At 44.2% G+C, this 17,618-nt stretch overlaps 2 protein-coding genes across 16 annotated transcripts in view; one reads left to right on the plus strand and one right to left on the minus strand.

The window, feature by feature from the left end:
- The window catches only part of TKT (transketolase), a 643,634-nt gene that overhangs the window by 260,543 nt on the left and 365,473 nt on the right, over positions 1–17,618 (minus strand). The window lies entirely within an intron of this gene.
- Positions 1–17,618, plus strand: part of CACNA1D (calcium voltage-gated channel subunit alpha1 D) — a 329,318-nt gene that overhangs the window by 7,110 nt on the left and 304,590 nt on the right. The window lies entirely within an intron of this gene.

A 17,618-nucleotide genomic window follows, 5' to 3' on the forward strand; every position in this document is an offset into this window, starting at 1 on the left:
TATCATTTGGTTCTCTACTTAAACTAGCAGCTGGCCTTCTGGGTAGTTGAAGTTTACAGCCATGCATGTCGTGTTTCTTGGAGCTTTGCAACAGTGGTTTTTTGTTTGTTTGTTTGTTTGTTTTAAACTGTGTTCTCAAATTTATACTGAATGAAAGTATTTAAAGTCATGAATCTTTCATAGATACGGAATTTTATGGAAGAGATTTGTAGCAGATTTTAAAATAACTGTTCTCTCCACATAAGTTTTTGCTACCATTCTTTTCCTGATAATGTTAGCTTTTTTCTTTTTCTTTTTCTTCTTTTTTTTAAATCTAGTGTTCTTGGGAATGGTGGGTACTTTGGTCAGTTGTTCTGGTAAGTAGAGAATTATCGTAGACTTTGTACATGAACTGTTTTTAGAGAAGTGGAATATAACAAAACTAATACATCTACATAGAGCATAATTTGGAGAACAATACATGATATTATTGAATACATGATATAATATTAAAGTTTCTACTCCACATCCTATGAAATGCCCCAAGAGAAAATGATTGTATGGTTAAATAAATCAGGATGCTTCCATATACTTTGCTGCCTTCTTAAAGATTTGTAGTGCACGTTAGCTTAGTAAAAGCTTTGGGAAGTTCTGCAGTTAAAAAACAGGTTTCCTTTTGTTTAAATCAGCTAGTCCCTAAAAGTAATCAGTCGTGAATTCTTTAAACATTTTTTTTTTTTTTTTTTTTTTTTGCAAAAGAGTTTAACATCATGGAACCAGTGATCCATGGAACTTCCTTTGGGAAAGGTTGATATAGTTTTAAAAAAAGCACTAACGAGTACTAGACTGGGACTAAGATCTTGTCCCACTCACCTGTCAACTAGCTGTATTTGGGATCATTTCTCATACCTTTCTGCATTGCCGTGCAGCCACCTGGCAATTAGGAGGATTGGGTAAGAAGATTGCTAGGATCGTTTTTACCTCTGACATTCTGCAATCTTTCTTTGATGATTCAGAAGCCATTTCAGGATTTTTCTGGTGCTGCAGCATCCTTCTTGCAAGGATTGATTCTTTGCAATCAGAAGCCGTGCAGAATGGGAGATGAAGGGGAGCCCATGTCGGATAACAGGAAACTCAATTGTTTTTCTTCTCTTCTCTTAGCTGGTTCCGTTTGTTTTTGGCTTCTCATGTTGAAGCTCTATTTTAGCAGGGCTGGATGTTCCTAACTGAGCGAGTGTTGTAAAGGCAAACACACTAGGCTCTCCCTTGTGTGGGAGAGCTCTGCTGGCTTCTGGAGATAGTGAAATTATGCTCTTGTGAATAAGCCTTAACGATTTATGTACAGGATTTCATGTTACATTTAAAATGTTGTGGCACATTTCAGATGTAATGTGATGTCTATTTGTATGTGGGCTTTAGTAGTTTGATATCTAGAGAATTTTCTAAAAATTTTGGGAATTGATGCTGCAAATACAATTATAAATGGGAGTTGGATAACCACATAAACACTGGTAGTATATATTTGGACAATGCCAGAGATCGTCTGCGTAACTCTGGACATTTTACGTAGCTTTTGATTTGTTTGTAGACATGTGACTTTAGATGGTTGTTTTAAAGGACAAGCAGAAGTGGTGGAAAGCCTCCCATCAATGGGGATAGATCATCGTAGTCTAGGCCACAGATGGTGTTAGCCTTGTTACCAAATTTAACGACATGGATGGTGACCCAGATTGTTGCTTTTTGTAGCTCAAGAGAACATGATTAAACAAACTTAGAAAATAAATACCTTTCAGAAAGGCAGATTAATTCAGATCAATGGAATAATTAATGTAGCTGCATGTGTAAGCCAATTAATATTCTGAATTTTTCCCAGGGAAATTCAGGGCACTGATATAAGCGCTGTGAGACCATTTGGATTTCTCAGCTAAGAAGTGAGGAAATAAAATACAGGAAATGGATTAATCTCTCCCTTTTGCACCCTCTCTCCAGTGGATCCTTTCTTGACAATTCTTGAGCATTGGACTTTTTTTTTTTTTTTTAGAGGGATTTGGCAGTGTGTTAATTTGGCGGGCCTTTCTAAAAGCCAAAGTATATTTCTTTGACCTCTTCACATAATATTCTGAAACTCACGGCATTCAACTTTGTGTCTTGCTTTCACTTGGATGGTCACATGGCCAGATGAGTTTATACTCTGCTTGACTCTTTAAATACTTCCTTTCCCACTGTGGGAAGGAAGATCTTTGTGGATTTCCTTCTGACTCTAAGCAAGGTCCCATGCCATGTTGGTCCTCCCATGAGGGAGCTGGGTTTTTTTTTTTTCTTTTTTTTAATACATTTGACCCAATTTGTACCAGAGTGATTGCTCTATTTTTGGGATTGGTTTAGAGGCAGCTGAACGAAGCTTATTTTTCATCTGTAGTAAATACCTTTCATTTAATGTGAATGGTAAAATCAAAGGGCAGACACTGAAATGAGTTGCAAGGCTGCATGTCTCTGGAAGCTACTGGTCTTCTTTGCCTGATAGCTCCATGGGAAAGGTGCATGTTGAGTGTTAGAGTGAGATTCAGGGCCAGCTTTATGTGTGGGGTTTCTGCCTGTTACCGGTTACCAAGTAAAATTATGACTTTTGTTGGGTAAGAAATGTGGCCATCCCCATTGATCCAGTGCGTCTTTGTTCTGGATGGTATGTAACTTAGCTAGTTTTGGGATTTAGAGACTACCTTGGGGGGCAGAAGTTTTCCCAGGGATAGTTTTTGATCTTTATTATTATTATTTTTTTAAGTATAAACACTCAAGTTTCTATGCAGCTTTCGTTTATGGACTTGCAGGGACTAGTGGAGGCTGGAGTCATGGAAACGGTGCAACTCAGTTCCCACAGTAATATCCCTCCTAGTTTAGTCAGTAGCAGTATTTTCTCAGTTCCATTTACTGAAAGCAAATACCATTGATTTTATTTTATTTTTTTAGCACAGAGGAGGGGAATGCCTCTATCAAGTGTCAGAGTGGGGATGATTACAATATCATACTTCGCTGTGAAGAAAAATGCTTTATTTCATGTCATTCAGTTTCTTATAAGCAAACTGACATGGCTGAACAGTTTCGAGTCTGTGTAATCTGCTCCTGGTACTCTTCCTCCCGATGTCACCTCTTAACTTCTCTGGAATGTGGAACTGCTTGAAATTAAAAATGTCCTGAATGGGGATCTTCATCTGCCAAGTCAGACCTTCCTTGATCTCTACTGATGGCTGCCCTTACCTCTAAACCATCTCTAAACCAGCACTAAGTGCCTGGAGGCCAAGGCCCATGGCCCATGCCTCTCTATCCCCTTATCTAGCAAAGTGCCTGATGTACCAGGTGGTTTTTATTTATTTTTATTTATTTATTTATTTATTTATTTTTTTGAGGCTCTGTCACCCAGACTGGAGTGCAGTGGCACAATCTCGGCTCACTGCAAGCTCTGCCTCTGGGGTTCATGCCTTTCTCCTGCCTCATCCTCCTGAGTAGCTGGGACTACAGGTGCGCTCCACCACGCCGGCTAATTTTTAGTAGAGACGGGGTTTCACCATATTAGTGAAGATGGTCTCGATCTCCTGACCTCGTGATCTGCCCGCCTTGGCCTCCCAAAGTGCTGGGATGACAGGTGTGAGCCATGGCGCCTGGCCACCAGGTGCTTTTTAAACTAAACCAAAAGTTTCACTGTCTGTGACCCTTTTCCTGCTCGTCTTCTCGTCTCATTGAGGTTGGGTTTTGAGCCTGTTGACATTTTGCCTATAAAGGCCTGCAAATTCCACTGTCAAGTGACTTTTGCTAGAGAAGTGATCCTGAGGCCTCAGTGGCTACCCATTGCCCAAGGGGGAAAGTCCAGCGTGTGGCCAGGTCCAGCTTGGTCTGGTTCAGCTTTGTTGGGTTTTGTCTCCACTCCTCTCCTTTACAGCCCATCCATTTGTCCACAAACGTTCCTAAACATTCTTCCTTCCCCTACTTGTCCACCCCCTGGCTTCTCCATTTGAAACATCTCTTCTTTCATACTGCCCTTTCTTTTATTTTTTTGAGACAGGGGTTGCCCAGGCTGGAGTGCAGTGGTGCGATCTTGGCTCACTGGGGTGCAGTGGCACGATCTTGGCTCACTGCAACCTCTTTCTCTGGGACTCAAACAATCCTCCTATCGCAACCACCTGAGTAGCTGGGACTGTGGGCAAATGCCACCACACCTGACTAATTTTTGTATTTTTTGTAGAGATTGGGTTTCACCATGTTGCCCAGGCTGATCTCAAACTCCTGGACTCCAGTGATTTACCCACCTTGGCCTCCCAAAGTGCTAGGATTACAGGTGTGAGTCACCGCGCCCAGCCTCTACCATCCATTCTTTACTGTCACTCTCCTTACAGCTGCTCAAAAATAATCTCAGATTACGTTTCTTCCATGAGGCCTTTCCTGAAACTGATCCAAAGAATCTGAACCTTTTTTGTGTCATTTTGCGCATAAAATACCCTATATTTTTTGTTATTTATATGCACATCTTTATCCTCTCGAGCATCTTCAGAATACAGTTAATAGTGAAGCTTTCTGAATCCCCAACCATGTCTGATGCAGTGGTAGGGGTATACAGTAGATGTTCAGTAAATAAGTATTGCTGATGTGCACCAAATGAATGGCTCTCCCAGGAGAAGCACCTCCATCATTCCTTCCTCTGAGCCATGTTTCACATTTTCTTGGGTGGCAGGTCCCTCTGTGGATTTCTTGCAGGTCCCTCGCTGGGAATGAGTGGGAAGGTGTACGTGTTATTCCTGAAAGCTTAGGGTCTGTGGCCCTTTTTGTGCACCTCTGGTTGAAAGAACCCACAGTGCCGGCTTTCACAGCAGAGCAGTCTAGGAGATTTTGTGCTCTGGTTCCAGGGCTCAGAGTAGCAAGAGTGGTGGGACCTGTCTGAGAAGCAGTGCTGGGCTGTGGATGCTTGCCTGTGGGACCAGATGCCTTACAGTGGCCAAGAATGCTGTGGGACAATCTACTTTGATTGCTTTCTTTCCTCCATGGCTGAGATCTGAGTGTAGTGTTAACTGTTCTTAAAAATCAAGTCTGTTGTATCTGCATGGTCACGTAGTTCAGCATCTCATGGCTTTTGCACTTAGTGGTGTGAACCATAATACCTGAAACACAATTTCATAACCTGGCTCCTTGGGCTTAGCCTATATGGTGGAGGTTAGGTCTGTATAACATCAAGACTGCGTCTTTGCTTGGTTGTCATCCTGTTGGAATTGAACTTTCTTATTTCTGTAGGCCTAGGTTCTGTCTGTTCTTCTCAGACAGCTCATAGGCTGCTTCTTCCCTTCAGCCTTCTCTGATCCTTGTCCACTCCCTGCCTGCCTACGTCTGAGTACTTGCTTTCCCTCTGGACACCCCTGTGCCCAGTCCAACTCTCCTGTACAGACACCAGCCCCATTCCCCCAGTTTATAATTGTTATGGGAAGTGGCATGGAATGTGATGGTCTGCTCATGGGCTGTGGGGTCTGACAGCCTGACTTTTTGGCTGATTAGCTGAGTGACTTTGAATGAAACTAGAATATGAGTTCCTAGAGGCTGAGACTGCAGTCTGATTTGGGTGTACAGTCTTGTGAACTTAATCCTGTGCCTGGCACACAGGAAGCACATCAGGAAATGCACGTCAAATGAGTGAATAAATAAATGAATGACCATACAAGGGCTCCATGGTATATTCTTGTAGATCATTAGTTAATTATCAACAATTGGCTAATGATTAATGTTTGCCTGAGAGGCTGACTTTTTGTCCATTAGTAATGACATCCCAGGAAACACCTGGCAGAGTTCGTCTTTAATTTTAGGATTATATCTTTCTTTCTTGGCAAATTTAACTCTTTATTAAAGAAAGAAGAAAGACAAGTACTTGATACTCTTTAAATCTGTAAGTTATAAACCTGGCTTCTGTGTTCGATGTTGTACATTAGCCACATTGCAGATGATTCTATTTGGATGGTTGTGTGACTATCACCTTTCACATAAAAATTGATTGAGCCAGTCATAGTGGTGTGTGCCTGTAGTCCCAGCTATGTGGGAGGCTGAGGCAGGAGTCTTGGTTAAACCCAGGAGTTTGAGACTGTAGGGGACTATGACTGAGCCACCGCATTCTAGCCTGGGTGACAGAGCAAGACTCCATCTCAAAACAAACAAACAAACAAACAAACAAACAAAAAAAACAATAATAATGGTAGAAGGAGAGGCAGCCTCAAAATGACCAGAGTAGTTGGACTTGTGTAGTAAAACTTTACCCAAAGCTGGTTTCCTAATGATACAATGTGAAACAGTCTATGTGCTATACAAATAATTATATCTCTTTTGTTAAGCCTTACATCATTTTGACAAAGGCATTACTTGATTGAGTATTTACGGCTTTTCCAAAATAAAATACAACTCTTAATTGAGATTTGTGACTGGATATGGTAGCTCACACCTGTAATCCCAGCACTTTGGGAGGCTTAGCAGGGAGGATTGCTGGAGGCCAGGAGTTCAAGACTAGACTGGGCAACATAGTGAGATTCCATGTCTCCCCCTGCAAAAAAAAAAAAAAATTAGCTGGGTGTGGTGGCATGCATATGTGGTCCCAGCTACTCAGGAAGCTAAGGTGGGGGGATTGCTTGTGCCTGGGAGGTCAAGATTGCAGTAAGCTGTGATTGTGTTACTGTACTCTAGCCTGGGTGACAGAGTGAGACTCTGTCTCAAAAATAAAGAAAAAAAGAAGAATTTAGGTTTTTTACTGTTAAAATTCCTTAAGAATAATTCCAGTGGCGGTCCTTGCTCATTGTTTTTTACAATGTGAATATCATTGTTTTATAGTCATACCTTATACAATGAACCTCCCCATCTAGACCCTTCACTACTGAGACTACCTTAGGTTGAGGATATTTGGGTATATTAGGGTATCAGCCAGAACTCTTTGGGTTACAGATTGGGGGAATACAACTCATTCAAACTGGCTTAGCTGAAAAAAACAGTGCGTATGTATGTGCAGTGTATAAACTCAGTTAACCCAAGAGTCCACTGGGTAGAAATGCCATCAGACACAGCTGGAAAGGGGTCTGAAAAGATGTCACCAGGATTCTGTCCCTCCCCTCAGCCTTGGGTTTCTGAGCTAGACTCTGACTGACCTCTAGTAGATCCGCCTTACATGTTGCCTATGTGTACATCTTCCTCAGCTTATTTTGAGGAGGGCATGTGGGGACATGCATTTCTTTCTTTCTTTCTTTTTTTAAATTTACTTTAAGTTCCGGGATATATGTGCAGGACGTACAGGTTTGTTACATAGGTAAATGCGTGCCACGGTGGTTTGCTGCACCTGTCAACCCATCACCTAGGTATTAAGCCCTGCATGCATTAGCTATTTATCCTGATGCTCTCCCTTCCGCATTTCTGTTTTTGTTTTTAGCATTTATTTTAGGTTCGGGGGTACATGTGAAGGTTTGTTACATAGGTAAACACATGTCACACAGGTTTGTCATACATGTTATTTCATCACCCAGGTATTAAGCTCACTACCCAATAGTTATCTTTTCTGTTCCTCTCCCTTCTCCCACCTCCCCGCTCCCACTCAAGTAGACCCAGTGTCTGTTGTTTCCCTCTGTGTGTTCGTAAGTTCTTACCATTTAGCTCCCGCTTACAAGTGAGAGCAATGCATTTCTTTCTTAATCTCAGCTTAAGTTCAGTATTTTAACAATGATTGCATCAGAAACAGAGACCTCTATAGCAGATTGGTGGGTAGTTTTCTTTTTTTAACCTTCCTTATCGGTGTTTGTTTACTTTGTAACTGTCTGACAAATGTGAAAAGTACCCAATACAGGGGGCAGCATGCCCAGCAGTAGAGACACTTGGGTCTTGTTAAATACCAGTGGTGGTGGGGACACTCCCCAACAGACCCCAACAGCTTCTCACCAAAGAAAGTTCCTACAGGAATGGAAGAGGTTCTAGAATTCTGGAGGTGGGGTGTACGGGGAGGGACCATGTGCACTGTTACTGTTGAGTGGACAGATGTGCAGAAGGGAGGGGTGTCGGCGGGTGTCCCTGCCCCAGTAGGGGTGGAGGGCCGGTTAGCGGTTGATCCAGGAGTAGATGTTAGCGTCCCCACCATGCAGCTATAGGATGTGGTCCCCAAGTCCTGTCTGCTCGTGTGATGGAAGTAAGGAGAGTGGTGGAGGGGTCTTCCTTTTTTAATTGAAATGAGATTGGTATTCTCCCAGCTGGGGTTCCTGTGGGCTGTAAGGGTGTTTGGCTGGGCAGGCAAAGCCGGAAATGGGTGGTAAGGAGGAAGAAACAGAACAGCTGAAGATGGGATGAAGGAGGAACTGCCTGAACTCATCAGTCAGCTCCACACCCCCTCCCCCGTGTGTGTGTGTGTGTGTGTTTGTGTGTGTTTGTGTGTGTGTTTGAGAGAGTGAGAGAGAGCTCATGCTCACGGGTGTGTGAGCTGGGGGAAAGGTGGAGGTGGACATTGTTGACACAGACCTTGCAGGATGAATTCTTCCTCTGGTGGCTTTAATTAAGCAGGGCCCCAGACACTGCCCTGGCTGGGGAAAATGACTTTGTTCTCCAGAACTTCAAAGCAGTTATGTTTGCTAATTTTTTCCTTCCTCCCTGTTAGGTGAGTGGTAGTTTTAGAAGTCACAGGACATCTGTTGAAATTGCTGAATGCGTGAACGCGAGGTGAGGCTGGAGGGAATCGGGCTGACCCAAGGGAGGGTGGGGAGGCAGGTGCAGACTGCTCAGGGAGTGTGGTGGGGGCCTGGCCTTGGCTGGCCCTGCAGGAGCCCAGCCAGGGAAGACAGGAAGAGGTGGCCTAGGTTAGCTTTGCCTGGGGATTCAAAGGGGCCAGGCGAGAGGCTCATGCTCTTTCTCCTTCCCTTTCCCTGCCGTGCTCATCTTGTGAGGGCTGACTCTGACTCCTGTTCCTGTCTCCATTGGGGATTCCTGCATAACATAGACTCACAGATACTTTTTTAGAGCTATAAAGGCACATGTTTATGAGGAAGGAAATTGAGGCACCTTTATTCAACAAATATTGATGGAGACCTCCTGTGCAGAGCACTGCAGCCCTGTGTTTCTGCCTCCAGCCTGCTGCTGCGGCCCCCGCGCCTTGTCGTGAAGGAAACCCTACAATGTGAGGTCGGGGAACAGCTAGATTTGTTTTCATAGTTTGCATTCTTACTATAAATCATCACTCAAAATTGACACATGAATACAAGTAACACGTAAATACATTGTTTCAAATAATTAAAACAATACAGATGGCCGGGTGCGGTGGCTCAGGCCTGTAATCCCAGCACTTTGGGAGGCCAAGGTGGGCAGATCACCTGAGGCGGGAGTTTGAGACCAGCCTGGCCAACATGGTGAAGCCCCATCTCTACTAAAAATACAAAAATCAGCCAGGCGTGGTGGCACGCGCCTGTAATCCCAGCTACTCGGGAGGCTGAGGCGGGAGAATCGCTTGAACCCGGGAGGCAGAGGTTGCAGTGAGCCGAGATTGCGCCATTGCACTCCAGCCTGGGCAACAAGAGCAAAACTCCGTCTCAAAAAACAAACAAACAAACAAACAAACAAAAAACACAAAAAACAAAACAAAACAAAAATAAAGATAAAGTAACAAACCCCTTTACCTACCCACCTCCTTCAAATTACAATGATAGTTCTGTGTGACCCTTCCAAATTGTTTTTCATAGAATTGTTTTTCATAGCGTATATGTATGTGTGTGTATGTGTCACCTGTGCATTTTGAAACATAAATACAGTTTGTGTATTTTAAATTTAACATAAGTGGGAACATGCATTCTATGGCTTCCTTTTTCCCACTCAATAGACCTTACAGATCTTCCCATATCTGTATGCAGAGATCTAACAACTTCGCAGTTCATGTAAAATATTCCATGTATGAATGTACTACAGTTTATTTAATTGTTTTCTTTGTGATGAACATTTAGGGTAATTCCAAAATTTTTACTCTTTCAAATCATGCTGCCTTGAATATCCTTTTGTGTGCTTCTTTCTGCATGCAAGAAAACATTAGTCTGGGATGACAACTCAGAAGTAAGCTCTCCAGGTTGGAGGGTATGTGCGTTTTTAATATCCATGCCTATTGCCACATCGTTCTTCACTAAGCCTGTGCTCTTTTACCTCACACCACATCTCACTGCCTCAGCAGTCACTTCACTCTGCAGAGTGACCTCATGTGTTCTGTATCTTAGGCTGTACAAAGGAAGTCTTGGGGGTTGGGTCTGGCCTCTCTCTGGGATATTAGTAGCATCTAGAGCATCCGGTTAGAGCAGAAAGTCCGCAAACCTGAGCCCTAGATTTTTTGGAATCTGTTTTGCACCAGTGACCAGATAAAAGGCACCAAAACTTATTCTTCTCTCCCTTGCTTTCAGTGCCAGGTGCTTAGATACTGTTGTTTCTTTTGAGTGAAATATTCATTCCAGGTAGCTAATAGGTAAGTAAGTTCCTAACACAAAACCGAATCTTCGTTTTGGAATGTTTGCTCGCTACAGTCTGGTTTCATGACAAATACTGCTTTTATGTCCCTGTTAGTTGGGGAAGAAAAATGTCCAATCTGGTATGTTTCTGATGTCCCGTGTTCTTATTATCTGTTTTATTTTCACACACAGTAAACTCTCGCTATTATTATGGTGTTTAGGGTTTGTGCCCTTCTTATTTCTGAAATCTCTGAGGTGGTTTAGAAAATGGAATTTGATGAAAAGTGGGGCAATTGGGAATGGAAGCAAAGTCTGCTTGCCAAGGTGCTCGAGGGGAACTGATTGCTGACACCTGGACGTGGAGTTGGCCTTGAGGTTTCCCAGCAGCAGTGGCAAAAAAGAGCGCATCCTGACACACAGGGTTTTTATCCTTTCGACAAAGGGAAGCAGCGGCACTCATTCACAACGGCACTTTCTAGGAAGCACATCCAAGGAGGAATCTCCAGTGCAGGTCCTTGTGTAAGGTACATTGTTGGGGTTCGATGAGCCACGTCTTCGCCGTGCTTTTGTTGGGGTCAGAAATGCTATGCAAGCAGATGGTCCCTGCATTCATGGTTTTCAAAGGTCAGGACACGACATTAAACTGTGGTATAAGGAAAACGAAAGCACGTCTCATTTCTATAAAAATGCTGCTTTTTTAGTATATGAATTAGTATAGGATGAAAGCTGGGAAGATGAAAAAAGAGTAGTTTAACATAGCCATTATTTAATCATTCATAAAGTACTGTTTAAAGCATTTATTACGTGTAAAATATAGTCCCATTAGACACATTCCTTCTTTGTGCTAACTTGGTTTAACTCAAAATACAAAGGAATACAGGAATTTATGCAAAGAACATCTTCCCCTGCCCCCGTAAAACCATCTTTAAAGATATGTGGTTTTATTATTTTACTCAAATGTAATTTAAATAAATGACCAATATTTTTAAAAAGAAATCCTTGAATATTCTTCAGTAAATAGATAACAACAGGGTATAATGAAACACTGTTTATATTTAAATGACTGCTTTTAAACGGTGTGAAAGCAGCTTAAATGGGTAAAATGCTGCCCTTTTATGTCAGTAATTAGCCCCTTGGTCCTTTTTTCACGATAATGCAAAATTGTACTTCTCTTTGGGCTTACACAAATTCTGAATTATTGAAATATAAATTAATGGTGAATCTCTCTAAAGCTCTTTTCAGAATTTTTATGTGGTGGGAGTGAAGTTAAAACATCCAAAATTCTAAATTAGAATGTGGTGAAGTGGAGACAGCCAGCTAGAATTTGGTAAAAGACAGGTGTTTAATAAATTTTTCCCTAGACATCCATGGGTTGGTACTAGTGTGGTGGGGTACAGAAAGCTTTGGCATGTTTTAGGTTGGCCAAGTGAATCAGCTAATAACATCCATTGATGGATGTTATTAAAGCCAAGTGGGACAATAGTAGGTTAGATGACCTGGTTTTGGTTGACCCTGAATGAGGAAACACAGACACGATGAGGTTGGGATTGGAGAGGACATCAGAAACCTCCATGTGGGTCTGTTCCTTTTTCAGACCCACCAGCATGACCTGCCCTGGGTTACACAGTGAGAGACGAACCGCATGGGGATGTGGGGCAGAGCATCTGTCTCCCAATCTGTTTTCTTCCCACTCACCTCAGTTACAACTATGACTCCAGGTTGAAGTTGGGCATCTCCTATCTGACCAAGGGACAGGGTCTAAGAACAGCAGGGGCAGTGATGACAAAAGATTAGCTCTTTAAAGCAAGCAGGGCATTGAGTCAACTTTTCATCATCTCTTCAATTATTTTATTTGTGTAGTATTAGGTTGGTGCAAAAGTCATCGCGGTTTTTGCCGTATCTTCCAAAAGATAGTTTCCATCATTTCTCCCTCCCCTGCTTAATTTCATACAATACTTTATTGCTTTCTTCATACATACCAACCCGCAGAAATCATTTGGCCATAGATTGCCACATTTATTTTATGGAAATAGCCAGGGCACAGGCCAGCGGATGTAGTAGGGCTGGAGGGAATCAGCAGAGCTGGCTAACAAATGCAGTGGGTCTTTTCTCAGTTCTCTTGTTTTTGTGTGGTTAGCTTGCCCTGTCTTTTTGGCCATAACTGGAGGCACAGTGGTTATTGCCTTTGTTACTAGCTGACATTGGCTGACATTGCTGAGCTGGGTGGGCTTTCTATATAGGGTCCTGTGCTGAATAACAATGTTTCGGTTCATCAGCCAAGATCAAAGTGGGTGGTCCCATAAGATGATAATGGAGCTAAAAAATTCTTATTGCCTAGTGACATTGTAGCCATTGTGCCTTTGTAACACTGTAGCACAATTACTTTATTTTAAAAATAAATTTGGTAGCCAGGCGTGGCCCACACCTGTAATCCTAGCACTTTGGGAGGACGATTGCTTGAGCTCAGGAGTTCAAGACCAGCTGGCAAAAACCTCGTCTCTACCAAAAATACAGAAAAATTAGCTGGGTGTGGTGGCACACGCCTGTGATCGCAGCTACTCAGAAGGCTGAGGTGGGAGCCTGGGAGATGGAGATTGCAGTAAGCTGAGATTGTGCCACTTCATTCCATCCTAGGTGACTGAGACCCCGTCTCAAAAAATAAAAATAAATAAATTCAATGTAGTCTGAGTGTATGGTATTTATAAAGTGTATGGTAGTGTAGAGTAATACCCTAGGCTTTCACATTCACTCATCACTACTGACTCACTCAGAGCAACTTCCAGTCCTGCAAGCTCCATTCATGGTGAGTGCCCTATACAGGTGGACTGTATTTTGGCTTTTATACAGTATTTTTACTGTACCTTTTGTATATTTAGATACAACTGGTGTTATAATTACCTATCGTATTCAGCACAGTCACAAGCTTTACAGGTTTGTGGCCACAGGTGGACTGTATTTTGGCTTTTATACAGTATTTTTACTGTACCTTTTGTATATTTAGATACAACTGGTGTTATAATTACCTATCGTATTCAGCACAGTCACAAGTTTTACAGGTTTGTGGCCTAGCAGCAATAGGCAATTCCATATAACCTAGGTATGTAGTAGGCGATACCATCTAGGTCTGTGTAAGTACACTCCGTGTTCACACAGTGATGAAATTGCCTACAATGCACATTTCAGGACGTATCCCTGTTGTTAAGCTATGCATGACTGTAATCTTCTCTTATTCCCGTTTAATCTTTACCATAAACCCACGAGGGAGATACTGTTAAAAATCCTCATTTTACAGGTGAGGAAACAAGGCTAGAAATGGTTCTATTGCTTGCACGAGGCCGTGCTCCTGGTAATTGGCAGGGCCAGGATTCACACCTGGGCTTCTGACTCAAGCGCCCACGCTCAAGTGCTAGGCCGTGAGAGGGAGTCCAGGCTCACAGGCTGATGGTGCCTAAACACCAAGCAGAGGAAGGTGTGGCCAAAGGGCGGAGCCAGAGTGGAGACCGCGGAGGGAGCTGACGGCAGAACCTCTTAGGTGGAGGTGGGTCTCTCTGGCCAGGCTTCACATTCATGCTTTTGATTAGTGATTGGAACCAAGGTCTGGGGACTGGCATAGAAACTTTCCAGGTTAGAGTTCAGTCCCAGCTTTGCCTTTCACTGGCTCTGTGACTGGGTCAAGCCCTTTCTGCATCTGCTCTTTTTCTGAGGAAGAGGAAATAAAATAGCTAAAGGTGTTATCACAGGCTGTGGCTCCTAGAAAGCACTATGCTGTGAGCCAGAGGTTTAACATGGGCTTCAACCTCACAGCCATCCTGTGAGGTAGGTGTCGTTAGCCTTAGCTGTAGGTGAAGAAACAGGCTTGGGAAGCCCAGCCGGCTTGCTCTGGGGCACCTGGTGAAGGGCTGACTGGGCGGAGGATTGGACAGTGATAGGTCCGTCCCGCTGTGCTAGAAGAGCTTCCTGGACAGTTTGCTTGGATTGGAGTTTAATTTCCAAAGCCATTTTTTAGGTGTTTTTACCAGACTGAGCTAGTCCATCTGTCCCACCGAACAGCCTAAGACTGTAGTGGTCATGGAGAGTTTTGGGGTGGATCTGGTGAAGAAATGAACTGAAAATGAGCCTGCTGGCCATACCCCATCATCACTTAGACAATAAAGGATGGTTAATTTCCCTGGGAACACCAAGGACAGAGAGGGGGCTAGTTGAATGGTCAGGATCTGATTCTTCTGCAGCTGGAAGACTGAAGCCTGTCTTTTCATGGTGATCCAGGGTAAAAAAGTTCAAAGCTTAGCACACGACGCACAAGGCTTGGTGGTTTCTTTACATGTGACTTTCTCAGCTGACTTGAAATCCACCAGCTGTCTCTTGTTCTCTGCTTGGCCCAGGTGGGAGCCCCTGATAGTTTCTTGACTTAAACATTGCTGAGAAGAGGAAATAAAGCAGGAGCTAAGGAGCATAACGATGTCAGGGGGATTCCGGCCTGATAGGCGTGCAGTTCCTAGATTTGGAGTCATGGTAACAATCACTAACACCTGCGTGGTCAGGGGCGTCCTATATGGCACTTCATCATAGGGTCTGATTTTTATCCTCACAGCAGCCTCGTGAACATTGCTGATATTTTACACACCTGGCAGCCAAGGTGTGGGGCTGTCAGATGACTTGCCCAAGAGCAAACAGCAAGTAAGCAGCAGAATTAAGATGTGGCCCTCTCCTGCCCTTTCTGCCACACTGTGTTCCTCATGCCATGGAGTCCTCCCTGCAGGTCACTCGGGTAAGAGGCCAAGGCTCACAGATAGGAGCTGGCTTGCCAGAGCTAGGGCTCCTCAGTACCCGGGTGATGGGCTTGCTTCTCTGACATGTGGTCCCTGACCTCTGGTTTCTCACCTGTAAGATAGGGATCATAGCATTAATAGCCGTGTTGTTGAGAGGATTAAAGGTAATTTTGCTCTGTGAACAACAGATGCTGGCCTGTTAATTTCCTTGTGCATCAAGTCCCACTTTCTCAGGCGTTTAGGCTCTGCCCTGCTCTGGCTGCCTCTCCAGCCTTCCATCCTATCAGGAGAGTGGAGACTCTGGAGGAAGACAGATCTTGCTTTGGGTTCTAGGTTCGGCGCTCACTGACTCAGTTTGGGACCGAACAAATGATCTCACCTCCCTTGGTCTGGCTTCCTCGTCTGTAAAACAGAGATGATAATTCTCATCTCACTTTTCACGTGGAATCTTTGTGAGGAGGCAATACAAATAACGTGCGAGGGAGCTCTCGTTTACCAGAAGTAATTAGTTAACAGGTCGAAAATAGTTCCAGAGAGTCTTACCTCCCAGTGAAGTTTAAGGTTTGGCAGTATCTGAGCACTGGGGGAATCTTTTCCTATACCCCCCTTGAAGTGCTGTAGGGTTTTGAGAATCAGTCACACGGCGCACCTGTTAAATCCCTGTGTGTTCTTCCATGATGACTGCCTTTCTTTGCCTTACGATTTTTTCCCCTTATTGTGGCCTAGTCCATGGAGGTTGGGAAGAGGAGCGTGCCCCTTCCCCTCCCTTTCCTCAGCAAGGGCTAGTTCCTACTTATAGCTCGGGGCTCACCCACAGCATAGCGCTGCGTGGAAGTCCGGTCGGGGCACTGGTGAGTGGTGCTGCAGCAGAAAGGCCTCCTGCTGAGATGCTGATGTGACTGAAAGCAGAAAGACCAAGTACGGTGTGAGGACTCTGGGATTGGTGTTTGTGGCCACATTGATGGCTTCATGGAAGTGTGTTCCCCTCTGTGCAATGAACTAGTAGGGCCTGTGTCTTGGGGCCCTGCACCTTTTGATTGCAGGTACCAGGCCCAGCATTTTATCTGTGTTGCCTGTCTGGACAACAAGCCATACGGTAATTACTAGCATCCCCATTTTGCAGGTGAGGCAGATGAAGCTAGGAGGAGTTAACTAAATTACTCTTTGCTGAGGGAATAAACCCATAAGATGACAAATGAGGTCTGTAGTCACTTTCTTCACTGTTCCAGTGGCGTGCCCAGCACTGAGTGTGAGGGATGTCGTGGAGAGAATGCTGAATTTGGAGTCAAGTGGCCTGGCTTTGAGTCCCTGCTCTATAACTTTATTTCTGTGTAACCCACACTTTCTTCATTGGTCATAAAGCAGGAGGTAAAAATTTAAATGGGATCTATGTGAAAGCGTTTTATAATGTACGAAGCTATATCCACATGGGCAGCATCATCCTTATGGCTGTCTGTTTCGAGAGGGCCTCGAGGAGAGGACTTGGCCTCATCTTGCCTTCTAATGCCTCACTGCAAGGCCCTGGATCCTAATTCCACTCCATGATGCCAGTGCCACATCTGGGCCCTGCACAGAAGCATCACACCCACCAGCACAGCTCTGGTGATTGTGTTTGGGAAGAGGTTGAAGTTGCAGAAAGGGGGTGGTAGAGAGGGATTGAAAGAGCCAACCAGGCCAGAGCTTGACAGGACCCTCCCTCTTTCCGTACCCTCCAGACAGGAGCCACATCACCATTTTCTTTTCTTTCTTTTTTTTTTTGAGATGGAGCCTCACTCTGTCACCCAGGCTGGAGTACAGTGGCAGTATCTTGGCTCACTGCACCCTCCACCTCCTGGGTTCAAGCGATTCTTCTGCCTCAGCCTCCCGAGTAGCTGGGGCTACAGGCGGGTGCCACCACACCTGGCTAATTTTTGTATTTTTAGTAGAGACGGGGTTTCACCATATTGGCCAGGCTGGTCTCGAACTCCTGACCTCGTGATCCACCCACTTCAGCCTCCCAACGTGCTGGGATTACAGGCCTGAGCCACTGTGCCCGGCCATGCATCACGATTTTCAAAGGCCAGTTTCCTGACTCTTCCTTGAGCTCCTTGAGGATTGGTAGAGTTTACTGTGCTTGTGAAATGCAAACTGCAAATGGTTCTTGCCTCGTAATGGATAGGCCTGTAACCCAGCCAGCCCTCTAGGCAAGCAAATGATATTTCCTAGTTTTAAGTGTGAGCTTAATATGTGAGTTAATTTCACATCTTCATCCTCTTCCTAAATCTGTCTTTGTTTTGTCTGATGAATAACTGCAGTAATGGATTTGGTCACACCACTAGCTGGGTAGCCACCTGAGGCCGGAGTTCTAATATGTGGGTCTTGACTGCTTTCTGTGCACCGTGGCTTTGCGCGTTGGGTGCTG

Source organism: Macaca thibetana, chromosome 2, assembly GCF_024542745.1.
Source record: "Macaca thibetana thibetana isolate TM-01 chromosome 2, ASM2454274v1, whole genome shotgun sequence".
In the NCBI taxonomy this organism is placed as follows: domain Eukaryota; kingdom Metazoa; phylum Chordata; class Mammalia; order Primates; family Cercopithecidae; genus Macaca; species Macaca thibetana.